Here is a 16,638-nt window from a genome sequence, read left to right as displayed (position 1 = left end):
AGTGCAAATTAGATAATCTGTGGAAGAGGCCTGAGACCTAAGTCTGCCTGTCCCCTGGGCTGAGTTGGTTGCTAGGAGACCAAGTGGGCAGAGATTAGTCCTCTAACTGGCAGCAACTGGATAAAAACAATTATTCTTTTCCCTCTAATTAGGACTTTATTTTTCTTTTTCTTTTTGTTGTATCAACCTAGAGGCGTGGATGATGGGTTGTGTTGTCAAATTTCGAGGTATGGGGGTCTGTAATTTTGTTGTTTTGTTGGTCACCGTGATGCCATCACTCATTTATATATATAGATTTGTGTAAGTTGCAGTACATGCAGAAGAAATCTTTGGACATAGTTACCATAACACTCATACTAAATGGACTTCATGTATAATTCAAGGGCAGGTCTGGGGCCAAAAGTATGCAATTTGATATGACCAATGCCGTCTCAGGGCCAGCCATCCCTGTCCACCACCATTTCCTCTCCCAGGGAAAGTAGAAAGGTTGGTGCTCCCCCCCCCCCCCCCCCAGGATAAACTGGAAGAACCTTTTGCCTTTTGGCACTCTACTCAGAGAATGGGTTGGTTTTTTGGATAAAGAACTAAGACACAATACTCATATTGAGCCATGTATAAGATTTTTGGCTTGATGTTTCGACTAAAGCTTTTGGACATACATAAGTACACAGGGTACATTATTATTGTTGTTGTTATTTGATACAAAACAATATTACTATACAGCAAACAAGATTACTATGCTGGCTTTTGTATTGGATCACAAGTCAGATACTTCCCAAGTGTCTATCATCATCATCATCATCATCATCATCATCATCATCATCATCATCATCATCATCATCATCATCATTTGTATGGAGCCCCCGGTGGGGCAATGGGTTAAACCCTTGTGCCGGCAGGACTGATGACTTGAAGGTTGGGTTGCTGACATGAAGGTTGCCAGTTTGAATCCAACCTGGGAAGAGCGTGGATGAACTCCCTTTATCAGCTCCAGCTCCATGCGGGGACATGAGAGAAGCTTCCCACAAGGATGGTAAAAACATCAAAATATCCAGTTGTCCCCTGGGCAATGTCCTTGCAGATAGGCAATTTTCTCACACCAGAAGCAACTTGCAGTTACTCAAGTCACTCCTGACATGAAAAAAAATTATTTGTTATCCACCTCTCATCATAGCTTGAGACAGGGCACAAAACAATCAAAAACACTAATATAAAATGCATACAATAAAATGCATATATTAAAACATATTACTATAAAATACATATGTTAAAATATCTGGTGCAAAGATTAAAATAAAATAATAACACAATGTAAATTTAAAATTAATGGTTTAACATTGAGTGGGGTAGGCCTACTTGAAAGATGGGTATTTAGTTGCGTTTTAAATTTTGACAGCTCATTTAGCTGTTGGAGCTCTTCCAGCAGGTCATTCCACAGTCCAGGGATGGCTGGTGAAAAGGTTCTCTGTGTGACAGTTGCCAGTCTGGTTCTGGTTAGTTGGAGTAGCCACTCCCCAGAGGACCTCTTTGTCTTAAGGGGCAGATTATATGGGAGAAGGCAATCCTGTAGGTAACCTGGACCTAAACCATGGGCCTTAAAGATTATAACCAACTCTAATGCCGAAGTGGGACACAGGTGGTCTATGCACCCTGTGTACCTTCCAATTGCTCCCATTATTGGTGACTACAGTGGTATGCTACCAACCCACCCTCCAGGCCTCTAGGTGTTTAGGAAGCCTCAGCTGCCTTGCTCAGTGATTCTGGGGGCTGATGTCCAAAACACCTAGAAACCCAGGGTTGGGAAAACACTGGTAGCATTTTTTTTAAAAAAACTTGTGGGTATATTAAAGCATACCAGCCCCAGAATGTTAAAGAAACACAGGTCTAGACATTTAGCCATCAAACTAGAAATCATTAGAGCAGTGGAGGCTGTTGAAATAAAAAGTCATCCCTGAATGCATTTTGGAAGAAACCTTCAGAAGGTCTCTAAAAGGTTCAGAACCTTCAGAACAGTTCACCTAACTTGTTTTTTTTTTAATTTCACATATGCTCATTGGTAATGCTGCATAAAAGGTTCGCTGAAACACAAACTGTCCTCTCTCTCTCTCTCTCTCTTGTGGTGGGAGTACAGGCACCTATGACTCCTTTTATGATATTTCTGTCTCTGGTACCAAATTTTCTGCAAAAGAATTGCCTAGGAATATATCTACTTTATTAACTTAGCTATAATACCTATACTCTGAAGTCTTACTCTGAATTTAATACGTCCTACCCTGAGGTAGACATGTGAAGGAATGTAGTCTATAATACCAATTTTTATTATACACTTCCAAATTCCACTTTAAAAAGTACTGATATTATGCATTTCCGAACTGTACTTTCCCCAGTATTGATATGCAATTTTTATAAAGTCTTGGTTTTGGAATTTGTGCTTAAAAGGGTTTTTTTTTTCCTATCAGAGCAGACATTTCTCAATCATCCTGCACTTTTGGAACAAAACTAGAAAATATTTTCCCTTAAGGGAATAACGTCATACTAAAGTAGATTTTTATTTTTTCATTGGAGCATGAAAAATGCTTTTGATTACAAGACAGAAAAATCAAAATCTGCATTTAAATGTAAGTTTTGTGAAATAAATGGGACAAAAAGCTGTTGAAAGGATCCAGTTTTACATCAATTTTAATTCACGTTAAAACTAGACTTAATTTATTTAAAAATGTTTAATCCCATATTTATTTATGTTTCAAATATGTTGGTGCAAGCTGAGTTAGGTGAAGCTTCATAATGCCATCACATCATCCAAATGGCCTTTAGGGATGATGGAATGGAGACAAATCTCTCCCACAAAGATAGAAAGTTCAGGACAGTCCCATATGGGGATATACAGGCTTTCAAATACCTAAGATGTATATAGTTTTATATCTCAAAACCGACACTTGGAATTATGCCTAGAAATGGACCAGTAGTCAGTTGTTTCAGAAAGGGGGTTATATGCTCCCTATAACCAGCCCCAGTCAGCTAGCTGCAACATTTCAAAGGCAGATTCACATATAACCTCATCAGACGGGGCTTTTTAAGCTCCGTAGGACGTTTCACCAGCAGTCCAGTGACAGATGGTCATGCTGCCCATCCCACTACATCACTGGACTTCTGGCAAAGGCTCAGTTCACAAGTGGAGAGGAAGCATTGTACAAAACTTTCTCTCCCAACATCGGAGTCTGATCATGTTGTGCTGGCAGCAAGCAAGCCAGCATGGATCCCATGTGTGATGAGGGAAGTACTGCTGAGAGGGAGCTCCACGCAGGGCGACAGATTCACCCCGCTGCCCCTCTTTTTTTCAGTGAAGCCAGGTAAAGCTGGAAAGAACGGAGTCAAGATCCATCCGAGAGAGGTGACCCAGAAGGATGCCAGGGTCAATAGTACTGAAAGCATTAAAAGCCACTAAATAGTCCACCAAAAACAACACAAGATACACACCACAGGTTCAGTTCTTTACACAAGTCATCCAACAAGGTAACCAATCCTGCCGCTGTTTCAAATGGCAACAAGAAGCATCACTCAGAGACAGTGGTGAAGCAAGATCAATTCCGGCTATGCAAAGCAAAATGCTAATCTTCTAAGACAAAACTGAGAAAAGTAACATATTTTTAACACCTTCAATAAAATGACATACATTGTTTCATCAACCAGCTAAATAACAAATGAAATTTCTTTTCCATTCCAAGAATCTTAAAAATAGCTAAGAAGAGGATATTGCAAAAGATAGTAGACAGTGTTTGAGTGGAACCTTAATTTCAAGCTTGATGACTGCATCTCTCTCTGAGAATAGTAAGAAAAAAACTTTATGAAGCATAGGGTAAAGTCTTTGATATGAATGGCATGTATCATGTCTATTAGGTTCCTACAAGGACTAGACATTAAGTAAAAAAGGCCCTGTAAATAAATACTATTTGTGGATTAAATATAATAAAATCAAACTTAGATGCCTCACAATATAGCCACCTTAGTTTGAAGAAAGCTTCAAACTGCATCATATGGTTAGTGTAGAATGGGTTTTAGAAATCTGTCCATGTACAATTAAAGAGAGTTAACTCTTAATAATGAGATGCAGAAGTAGGCATGAGGTTCAATAGTTTGTTCAGATTTTTATATACATTACTAGTTCCATTTGGTGTGGTGTCAGAAGTCATGGGTGGTGGTTCATGGGTGGGAATGAGGAGATAGCAGGATAGGGAAAATAATACTTTTATTTTGAGTGTTGAATTTCAAAGATTGCATGTTGTTGTTTTTTATCATATAACACAATAAAAATTCATACCAATTTTTTATATACATTATGATAAAAATATTACCATATAATATATGCTGAAGTATTATTATATTTCGTGGTGGCATTTTGAATTGAATTCAAACTTTAAATCCTTACATGGCTTGGATCCAGAATATCTGAAATGCCATATCTCCGTTTCGAATTTTAAGATCTGCAGGGGAGGACCTTTTTAGTGGCTTTTCCTACCTTGGACGACAATCTTGTTTTGCATCTCAGAAGAAAAGCTGGATATAAACTCAGCAAATAAATAAATACATATTTTATCATTAGGTAGATGCTCTTTTTGAAGTAATATTTTTTAAACTCCCAAGTCGGTGCTTCGTAAGCATGTATTTATTTTGGGGGGACCAGTAATTTTCTACCCCATGTGGCATGAACCAATACCTTATTTGTGCCCATTGACTACAATTGTTTTTTTTTTTTTCTCGCTTCTCGGCCTTTTGGCTAAGATTCAAGTGTAGTATCTGTTCTTATCAGTATTTCTTTTCTGGAACTGGCAGCTGATGACATCAGTCCAGGGACCATCACAGGGAGAGATGGGTAATGTTGCTGTAGCTCTTGTTGAACAAAACAACTATATACATACACAAGGAAGTGTACTGATTTGCTCTGCTAGGGATGGTATACATTGAAACACTATTTGGAGTGAACATACTTTATATGGGTTCTAGAGACAAAGTATAACAGCGAGGCTGAAATATTCCTGCGTGTGGAACCAGAGCTAAGGAAAAAAAGAGTTTCAAAGCAGCCGTGGTTTGCAGAAAACACATTAACAGCACAGAAAAATGACTGGGGGAAACTATACTTTAATATATATTTTCATTACCATATTTAAAATGAAAAACCACACCTTATACTTTCTTAGTTTGATTTAACTTGGTCAATAAATATTAAATACTGATGACAAAAATGCTGAATTAAACAATGATACGATTTGTTTAGTAGTCATAGATTGGGTCAGTATGCATTTATCTTCACACAAGTAGAGCTACAGTAAATTGGGAATCTGATGTGCAATTATGGTGACATGTGGTGTAAGACTCATATACAGTTCCCCTACATGGGGCTATAGTTATGCCTATACAAAAAACATTTCTTTGAAATGTGTCTCTTACATAGTCATGTTCACTATGTAAGAGACACATTTCAAGTATTATATAAGATACACATTTCAAGTATTTATTTTATGCATTCAATAAAGAAAACCAAGAGTGTATGTTATCACCTTTTTATTTTAAAAAATTAAAAAGCCACTCATCAGTGTTAATTTCTTATTTTCTACCATTCACATCCTCCCCACACTTTGCAATATCCACACTGACAGCATTCCTTCTTCAGCTTCCTTTTATTTGCATGGTCTCTTTCCCATCCTGCTGTCCTCATAAATACACAGAAGTCCCTGTCTCAGCCACTGGAAGCAAAGAGAATAAGTGTGATAATAGAATTTGTGCATGAATAGTTCCTTTTATTGACAATTTTCAAAAGCTTTTCCAGGTTTGGATGTCTTAAAATTCAGTGAGCAGGGACCAAACGTCCATGGCTTCTATTACATAGTATATCATCAATAACACACCATGCTGTACTGCCATAAAGTAATGTAATTGAACCTGTGTCACCCTTTCCACTACAAGGCACTATTTTTTGAGATTCCTCACTTTGTTTACTAAGGATTTTCCCCCTTGTAGTGATCAAAGCCTTGTCCTTTTGTCCCCACTGTCCAAAAGATCCTGAACCTTTTGCATGTTGAATGATACAAAGTTGCTTTCTATTCTTCACATATTGTTTTTAAAACAAACTTCACAACATGTTTTTATTTTAGAAACCATTTAATCTACCATAAATGCTATAGTGTACTAAAACAACACACTTGCAGCCTAAAACAATAATTTTACTGCATACAAATATCCAAATACAGTACAGTCTCGCTTATCCAACATAAACGGGCCGGCAGAATGTTGGATAAGCGAATATGTTGGATAATAAGGAGGGATTAAAGAAAAGCCTATTAAACATAAAATTACGTTATGATTTTTCAAATTAAGCAACAAAACATCATGTTTTACAACAAAATTGACAGAAAAAATAATTCAATACGCAGTAATGCTATGTAGTAATTGCTGTATTTACTAATTTAGCACCAAAATATCACGATATATTGAAAATACTGACTACAAAATGCGTTGGATAATCCAGAACGTTGGATAAGCAAGTGTTGGATAAGTGAGACTCTACTGTATTTGCATTTTGTTCAAAGTCCTTCATATATAAATGTATATTCAGATGCATATTTGTATCCAATCTATGTGTATATTTTTGATCAAGCAAGGGAATCATATACTGTAGCAGATTCAGAATTTGCTCAGCCTTGGGTCTAAAAGTCTGATTAATCCATTGTACTGTGCCGATACAATGTAAAGCATTCACTTTCATTTGCAATACCTACAAAACACACACAGCACAAGTTTTAACTGGATATGGCATTTCATTGCTATGTTTCTATCCTATTGTAAATTATTTCACATTTATTTTGGAGTATCAGGAGCAATTCATAAAATGTAATACACTAAATACACTGAGGATGGTGCAACATCGCTGCCTTGCAGCGTTTTAATTTTTGTATACTTTTTATCATGTTTTAATTGTCTTGTTTTATAGTATATTTGTTGCTGGCCCTCGTGACAGAATGTAAGCCGCTCTGAGTCCCCTCGAGGAGAAGGGCTGGGTATAAATGCATGTAACAAATAAATAAATAAATAAATAATGCACAAGCACACTTTTTTCAGGAGGAAAATTCAGGTTTCAATGAATTTTTAAGTCAGTAACATTCATTAAAATACCATATATATGTCTAAAATTTTACCCCATAAAGCAACACAAAACACCTGGATTTACTAATCCACAGGTCAATCTAAGGACTGCATCTTACCTCTGATTGAAAGAGGAGCCACCCCCTTTTTTCAGTAGAGTGGCAAAAAGCAAGAGCTTAGTCCATTCTGAGAGAACCTAAAAGAAGCACTGATCCTCTCTAATTTGTCTGATGTGGTGTCACTTCTGGCCTTTTTGAATGTTGGGGTGGGAAATGACACTAGTGTTTTCTCCTCTCCATGTAATGACCCTTGACTTATCAATAGGTCATATCAAAATCAATAATTCTGGCATCAGAACCTACCCTCACGTATGAATGAGATCGTATACATAATACAGGAGTACATACAATAATAGCTATAAGGATACTTTTGGTTATGTGATACCCTACACACAATCAGAATTTACTTTCCTTTGTACACAAAATGAATCACTGCATATATAAACCCACAGCTTTTGATAGAACATTTAAAAGTTTCTTTTTTGGACAACACATTCAAAGACAAAGAAGTACCTTTTCCACACTGGTTCCACACTGTAGTAAATTACTGTAAAAGCCACTGTTAGACTCCTTTCTGGATAAAAAAGTACGGTATAAATAAACACAACAATAATAATAACAACAGCAATTAGTCCAGAAGTGATCAGATGGCAAAATCCACTCAACCAAATTTATGTGCTAAGGTTTCACATATGTCAAAATAAGCCCTCCTGCCTCTTTTGGTAGCCTTTTCTCTTTTTATTGCCACTTAGTAAGCTGGGAGAAGGCTCAATCACATCAGAACCGGTATCACAACAGAAGTAAATGGGGTGATCTCCCGTCTGTCAGCTCTAGCTTGCAGGGACATGAGAGAAGGCTCCCAGCAGGATGGTAACAGATCTGGGCATCTCCTGGGCAACGTCTCCGTAGACGGCCAGTTCTCTCACACCAGAAGCAACTTGCAGTATATTTTCAAGTTGCTTCTAACACGATAAAAAAAAACCAGAAGTAGACCTGCCATATATGTAATATATTATGTCTAAAATCTGCAACCATTCCTTTCATTTAAAGAAAAATGATCTTCACTATGAAAGAATTGCGTGCACTGGCAGTAAGGGGGAAAGGCTTCTATATATGATGAGAATGCTACTGGAGAACATTTGAAATCTGTCTTTAAAAGCAGTAAGACTTTACAGCTGGCACAGCTTTTATCTGATTTAACTTACAGACAAATTATGAAAATAAAAATTGCAAACTCAAATAAGGAGCCTTATTGTTTAGGTGATCTTGTCTCATCCCATTTTTGTAAAGAATAGATATAAGTGAATGCCTCTGTGTAAGAAGCCCCTGGGCAAGTTGCAAATCTGCATCTGTGTAAACTTCACCCAGACAGCAAAATGTGCAGTCATTTTTAAAGTCTGACAAATGTTTAGGGTGCTCTATACAAGCACAGTCATTGCTACAGTTTTTCAGTGCACTTAATCAACTGCAAATGTACTTGGACAGAAGCTAGGAAACATCCCCACTATTGCTTTTCACAGAGTTCTTAATCAACTGACAATAAATTTGACCAGAACACAGACTATCAGTGTTTACCATTCCAAAGTGATACAAATGTTGTATGCAAATAACTTTTTATATGACATTTTTCTTTGTTTTAATTAAAACAGGCCTACCTTTTAGTGCAGTACATATATGTATAAAAGAAGATGAGTCTCATGGCAAATGCTGCTCTGAAAGCACTTATTGATCTTTTTCCTGAAACATAATTCACTATTCTGTAAAGCAGTACTTTGGGGGATGATGATGCAGGCAATGAATAAGTCACCCCAGCAATTGGGTAATAAATAATGACTGACCCACTTTTCTCAACAATACCTCTCTCGTCTCCATCAGCACAATGTGAAGAGCTGACAGACAAGATACTCCCAGAACCAGAATATATTTAATATGGAGCAAAATTGGGAGTGAGTCGAACCAAGGTTACAGGAAAGTAGTAGAAGGAGAGAAAAGTACAACATTCCAAACAACAAACCAAAATGCCTTTCTCTACCTGTACTCTGAATTACTGATAGTTTGGGGAGAAGTCATGTATTATTAAGGGATTGTATGCATTTTGTAATCCTGAGAATCAGATTTTTTTGTACTGGTTTTATTTCTCTGTGCTGTTTAAAAGTGATAAATTACACTTTGTATGGTAAGTAAAAAATATTATATATTATTAGAATAATAGTTATTATTATGGTATTATGAATTATTATAGTATTGTACTAAATGCTTTTAATTGATTTTAATTGTATTTTATAACTTCATTTTAAATGTTTATTTTATTGTACACTGTTTTTAAAGGCATCAAATTGTTGCCTATGTTGTAAAGCTGCCTTGAGTACCCTTCAAGGTTGAGAAAGGCAGGGTAGAAGTGCGGCAAATAAATAAATAAATAAATAAATGAAACTAAACTCTTAATAGAACAAAGCTATACATTTTTATCCATTGTTATTGTTGTTGTTGTTTTGTTATTAACTTTATTTATACACTGTCTTTCTCCCCATGGGATCTCAAGGCAGCTAACAATCCCACAGTTTCGTCAAGTTTAAAAAGTACAATACAAAAGTTAAAAAACAATTAAATAGTACGGTGTGGTAAAAACATATTAAAATATAATAAATACACTTGAAATGGTCTTTAAAACTCACAGAGACATAAATACAAGAATAATTTAAAAACTGACTTGTACAACTATTACAGATTTGTATAGCTATTACATAAAACAAACTGTGTTTGATAAAGTCAAAGATACACAAGGGCATCGGAGTTCTGCCTTTCTTGCCAGGTAAAACCTTACACCCAACAAAAGATGGTATTAACCACATTCCACTAGAACAGAAATGTGGCCCTAAGATGTTGCTGGATTGAAATTCCCAGTAGTCCTATTCAGCACAGCCAATGGTGAAGGATAATAGCAATTGCATCCAAAAACACCACTCATGCATTCCTCTTCCTTGCATCAAAAATAAAAATAGTGTTTTAAGATTAGAGATAGAAAGTTTACATGCTTCTCCTACACATACAAACCACCAACACTGCCACTAGAAGCTTTGGATGGCAAGGAATCAAATCAGTTGTCACTGGGTGACAACTGATCCATTCAGTTGCATCCATTCAAAGAAAACACATTTATAGTTCATGCTTCTATATCCAGAATGTAGCTATAAATTCACAAACCAAGCTTGATGAAATTCAGCGGAGGAGAATGAGTGAGCTTTTAGTTTCTTACAGTGATGGATATGCAAAAAGGAATGTTAAGCCCCCAAACGTAATATTACAACAATAGTGGCAAGAAGCCATACAGATTCTGTAGGTTAGGGGTTGGCAATTGATCAGTGGGCAAGTGGGATCAATTCTCCCGCTCATCTTAGTGGGCTATACCCATCCATCCTGAAATGATGCTGCATCTCTTCCAGCTACCACTCTAGGGTAGTATATGGTTGGGATGGGGAATTTAGAACGGATTCCCAGGGTATGGATCAACTGTCATGTTTTGGAGCATTTGGGCCCGATTTGGCAATGAAAACTGCCCAAGACACTAATATTTAAAAATAGGTTTGGGGTTTCAGAGGATTGGTTGGAAACTTAAGAAACCACCAGAATGGGGCTGAGTATCACTTGCAGCATACAAGTTGCATTTCCCTCACCTCTGAAGAGTTGAAGCTACTTGAAATATAGGTAGAATAATATTACACACACAATCCAATTGAGAAAAGGAGGAGAATGGCCAACTGAGAAAGTGAGGAAAATAGCCAGGACTAATGCTAAATCAGTAGAATGACAGTTTAGAGTCATAGAGATGCAAGAGACTATAAGGGCCATTTGGTTCAACCCTTGTCATGCAGGAACATAAACTCAAAAAAACCCTGAATTGTCAAAATTTGTCATCTTTCTGTTTATTCACAGCACTTTCCCTCAAAAGGTCCTATTTCACTGAGTCAGAGACTTTATAAACAAATACATAAAACGAATTAGTGGTAAAATTTGACCAATTTCATTGAAAACGACTGCATAATTAAAATGTACTCTCAATAAATTCATTTCCTTCATGAGATATTTCTTTCAGTCGTGAGCAACAAGAATTTCCTTTCATAACCCATCTAACACAAAATCAAAGAAGGTTGTGCTGGGGTTTTTTTTGTGGCAGAGTGCTATGAAATTATCATTGACATTTTAATTAAAAAAAGCAATGTATATAGAATAAACAGGACATTTCCAGTAACATTCCGCAGTGGGTGCTATGTCACTTTTTTGCAGAGTCTTAGTAAATTACACAAACTCTCTATATGTGATGACTCATGGGCCATGTAGTCCCGTTCCTAGTACTGTTGTGACAGATGAAGAGGAAAACTTGGGTTTCCCACCGTTTCTGCCAGATTTGGAGCCCTTGCAGCTGCAGGATGTTTGCCCACAAGAAGTCAGCCAAACAAGCCTTGAGGAGAAATCTCCCCCATTTTCTCGCCGCCTTTATTATAATCAAGATAGACGCGCTCGGGAGGCGACTCGCCGAAGCGCCCGGATAGCTGCCAGACAATTAGATGATTAAGTCTGTTTCCCTTGGGAAAGTTTAAGGAGTCCTGCATCTGGACAGTAAAGGTTTCGGTTCTTGTTCCCCAGAGAAAGTGTGCTTTGGCGGGAAAACAAGATCCTATATAGATGTTTGGCCACAAAGGATTCCTTGCGGAGTCAATTCGTCAGCTCGTGGAGTGAGATCGTGTGTAGACTTCGTACCCCAGTTCCCAGCTCCTGAATCAAGTTTCCAGCCCTGCTTTGTTCCACGGATTTCTATGGACTCAGTTCTTGTTCCACGATTGTCTTGTTTCAAGTTGGACCTTGCCAAGTCTCAAGTCTTGCCTTGCCTTGCGTTTTAAACCACGGACCCTGCTTCTCGGATTCCAGCCTTGTTTTCCCCTTCTTCGGATTTACCTTGAGCCTCAAAGACTATGGACAGTTCCCCACACTATTGCTTGCTAAATAGTGTGTGTTTCGGTGAAGTGGATTATAACTTTGGACTTTAATATCATATATTGGACATTGCTTTCCTGGACTATATTTGACCTTTCCTGAAGGGTCTACTTCTGGACTATATTCTACACTTGTTTTTATTGGCTTTATATAATTCTTTAATAAAGATATTAGATAGATTCTGGCCTCTGCGTATGGTTATTGGTGCTCTGCAGCCTGGGTCCTGACACTATACGCCGAATAGTTATAATTCATTGTCCCCAGTAATGTAATCTACATCTATCACTATTTTAATTAAACTAAACCTTAATTTGCCATATTCCCTTCAAGAAAATATACCTTGCTGTTTTTATCACCTTCATAGATGGCTTCTTGTCTTAGCCATCAGGCTTTGCAGTATATCTTCTGAAACTGGATATCAAATATTTACTACATATTTGTATGGTATATTACAAGTCTTTTTACTAAGCCCAAATTTTGCTATTGTCATTTGCCTAAACATAGTCATCTGGTAGTACATTTATCTAATTCATGCTGGCACAAATTAGAAGCTCCTTTGAACTTCTAACTTGGGGGCCATTTGCCAATGGCAGCGATCACTGCTATCATTTTCCCACCCAGGAAAAAGGAAGAGAATAGGGTTTTTTGTTTTTTTATAAAGTTGAGGTACAGCATTAACTCTTATATATATATAAAAAGAAACCACCCATTTCTTTAAGTAGAGTGGTAAAAGGTGAGAGCTTAATCCATCTCAGGAGAATTTAGGGCCCTTCCACGCTGCTCTTTATCCCAGGATCTGATCCCAAATTATTTGCTTTAAACTGGAATATATAGGAGTCTCCACTGCCAGATAACCTGGGATAAACAGAAAATCAGATCCTGGGATAAAGGGCATTGTGGAAGGGCTTTTAAAAGAACCACCAACCCCTTCTACTCTCTTGGACCTCTTTTGAGAAGAAACAACAAAAAGCTAAAGCATCTTCCCACCCAGGCATTCAAAAAAGATGAGAAGTGTCAGTGCAGAATAGAAGGTGTAAAGGGAGTCAGTGCATTTTTCAGGTTTTCCTGGAATGGATTAAGCTCTTGCGTTTCCTATAGAAGACATGCATCTTGGAGACAGGTGGAAGCACAGCAAACAAAAGGATACCCAAGTAATGCTGCAACCAACTGGTATAGTCTGAGATGGCAACACCTCAAGATTGACCTGTCCAGAAAAAAGGTCCCAATCTAAAGGGAAGTTTGTAGACTACCCTGAGTACATTCAAGAAGGCATTTGCACATGTTTTCAATTGCAGGGGAGAAACTTCTTATAATTTAATCCACAGAAGATACTCTGGCTGGCTAGTTCGAACTAAAGCAGTGCCAATAAGTTATAATTTCCTCACAAAAGAGCATAATGAAACCCATTATTGGAAAATTGGGGGGGGGGGGGGGGTTCAACCACAAATAGAAAAAAGGTCATCCACCAAAACACAGTGACTGGGTAAGTAGTATGTCAGTCAACCAAGACTACATAAAGCAACCAAGAGGCCAATGGTAACTCTGAAGAAGCTAGATTTTCTCAGCTGAGACAAGAGAAACCATCCATGAGACAACTATTAACTGGATGCTGATTTTTATGGAAGAGCAGTGAAAAGGAACCCATTGCTGAAACAAGCACATATCAAAGCTCACTTGGAATAAGCAAAAAGGCATTAGGAGGCATAACAAATGCAGGGAGAACGGTTCTCTGGTTTGATGAGACAGAAATTGAAATTTTGTTTTGCTACATAGCACTATGTGTGGTGGTGGTATAAACAAGAGAATGTTGCAATGTACCTGTTTAGGGGAATGGCATACCTAAAGTATGTGTACTTGATTATCTCTAGTTTTCTTTTTTATATTTTGTATGTCATTAATTCACTCAATTAAAACTTTCAAAAATTAAAAAGCACTATATGTAGTGGAAAATCAATATTGACCTGAACAACTAATGCCATGGTGAAACATGGCAGAGACAGCATGTTCTGTAGGCGCATTTCTTCAGCAATGCTTGAGAAACTGGTCAGAACTGAGGGCAAGATGGATGGAGCAAAATATAAAAAGAAAACCGGTTTCAATCTACATGGGATCTGGGTGGAAATTCGCCTTCAAACAGGATTGTGGTCTTAAACACAGCATCTAAAGAATCTGATTTTATATATTGACCAAGGATTCAACAGGATTGCCGGTAATGCCAGCCATAAACCCTCTAAGGCAGACATGGGCAAACTAAGGCCCATGAGCTGGATGAGACCCCTTGGGCCCTGTCCTCCTGCTTTGCACCCTCCTCTTGACAGGAGGACAAGGTGGCCCGTTGGAGGGATTCAGGGACAGAGGCGATGAGGAGAGCAGTCCTTTACCTTGGCTGTGCCGGGCAGCTGCCTCCCCAGCAATGTTGCGGAGGAGGAGATCAATTCTTTGCCTCAGCCATGCCTTTTTGGGGGTAGAGGCAGACAGGAAGCCTCTCTGCTGTACCTCCTCCCTCGTTCCCACCCAATTTGCCTCTTCCCTCCCTCTCTCCCTTTTTCTAGGAGCGGCATGTAGGCCCCACTCGGCCTGCCTTTGTCTCGGGTACAGGACCCGCTCTTTGCCACCCTGTCACCCCCTCTTTCCCCTCCCTCTCTCTGCCTGACCCCACCCTGTTTTCTCCTCCCCAAAAAAATCCTCCCTTCCCCCAAAAGGGCCACACAGTGATCCATCTTTTTACCCTCTCTCCCTGCTTTCTGCATAGGCCCGGCTCACCTTACTGAACTCACTTCCCTTTCCTTCACTTCTCATCTTCTTTCTCTGATGGCTGTGTTTTTGGTGTCAGAGATGAGCTGCAGATTGTGTGCCATTCGCCCATCTCCCCATGAATAAAATGGATGAAGAGGCAGCAGTGACCAGGTGCATTCATACTGGCAAAAGAAAGAAAAACCCTTTCCCTCTGCTGCCCCTTCCATCCTTAAGGAAGGGGGTTTCTCCACCTTCTCCTGACCCTGCACCAGCAAGAAGGGGGCCAAGAGGCAGGAGAACAGTGACTGTGCCTCGGCCCAGGAGCTCTGCGGTAAGAGGGACGAAGGGAGGAAGGAAGGGCAAGGAGGCTCCCCATGAGCCTCTTGCTGAGGAGGGGAAAGCAGCAATAGGGTTCTCCTCCGATGAATCACAAAGGGGCTGCCCTACCCCCTCCAGACCCAGCCCAGCCCCCTCCTGGCCTAGTCTCGCCCAGCACATGCCTGCCCTCCTGCCCTCCCAACTCAATCCTCTTGGCCTCACCTGCAATGTGGCCCCTAGGCAAAAAAAGTTTGCCCATGGCAGACCATTTTAATAAGTCCTCCACCTCTGCAGGAGTAAGTTGTAGCTGTGATAGTAGCCCTGACCAGAAAATGATTTGTCCATGACAAACCGGAGGTATTGATCACATCCGTTCATAGATCTGTATGTTCTGAGCTCAAAATCACATCAAGGGTGTGGCCTGCTGAGTGTGTTGGTCCAGAAACCAATTGGCATAGGCCCATGTTTATCATGGATACCATTACCTCCCAAGCTGCACCTGAAAACTGGCCTCCAGTGCAATGTAGAAGTCACCCAGAAGCAAAAGTCTGGGAGACTTCAACAACATCTCCAGTTCTGTGAGCTAGACGAGGGGGTGTTAGGCAGGGGATGGACAGTACACTAACAGAGTTCCTAGTCTATCCTAGGACTCAGGTACATATATTCAATATGATTCATTGTAATCTGTTCAGATTAAAATGGTTTTTATAGAACACAGCTACCAGCCCCTCCACCTCCTGGCCATTTTCCCTCAACTGCTCACTGACACAGTATCCAGCTGGGAGGGCCTGAGCCCAGTTTGGCCCATATTAGTGAAGCTTGCCATTCTTGAGGAGATCATAGATGATATGTGTATAATTCTTAATTGACCTGGCATTATTTAAGAGCAAGCTGAGGTTTGGTGGGTTGTCTGGCTCACTCTCAGAGATCTCTAGGCTGGTAGGGTTACTGGAAGGTGATATTGGTATTAAATACCTTTCTTTCAATCCTCTACTTATTTATTTTTATTTCATACATTTATATCCCATCCTTCTCACCCCCAGGGGGAGGGATTCAAGGTGGCCTCACAACCGGCAACCATTAGATGCCAAACACATATAATTGTCTATATGGTGACCCTGCCATTAGCATATCTCCCTCTGCCTTGCACAACTTGTATTGTCACTCAAATTTCCATATACAGTGAACTAAAAACAACAATACAGGGACAAAGAACCAAAAGCAAAAAAGGGGGGGCAAGACAAATTATAAGACATTAATACAACAACACTTAACACACAATCGGTGTATTCCAAGCCAATCAGGCTGATTATCTGGCTAGACTAGCACTACCCTACTCCCACCAGCGGACTGCCTTGTAATCAACTAGATGGTTTTGGATAGCCCTCTCACTACT

The 16,638-nt window shown here is 39.1% G+C and overlaps 1 protein-coding gene and 1 pseudogene across 4 annotated transcripts in view; one reads left to right on the top strand and one right to left on the bottom strand.

Moving 5' to 3' along the window:
* dph6 (diphthamine biosynthesis 6) overlaps window positions 1–16,638 on the bottom strand; it is a 320,194-nt gene that overhangs the window by 277,848 nt on the left and 25,708 nt on the right. The window lies entirely within an intron of this gene.
* LOC134295746 (U2 spliceosomal RNA) lies at window positions 4,755–4,857 on the top strand (annotated as a pseudogene).

This window comes from Anolis carolinensis, chromosome 1, assembly GCF_035594765.1.
Source record: "Anolis carolinensis isolate JA03-04 chromosome 1, rAnoCar3.1.pri, whole genome shotgun sequence".
NCBI classification, from domain to species: Eukaryota; Metazoa; Chordata; class Lepidosauria; order Squamata; family Dactyloidae; genus Anolis; species Anolis carolinensis.
The sequence above is the reverse complement of the archived record's forward strand: the minus strand, read 5'-3'. Positions and strand labels throughout refer to the sequence as shown.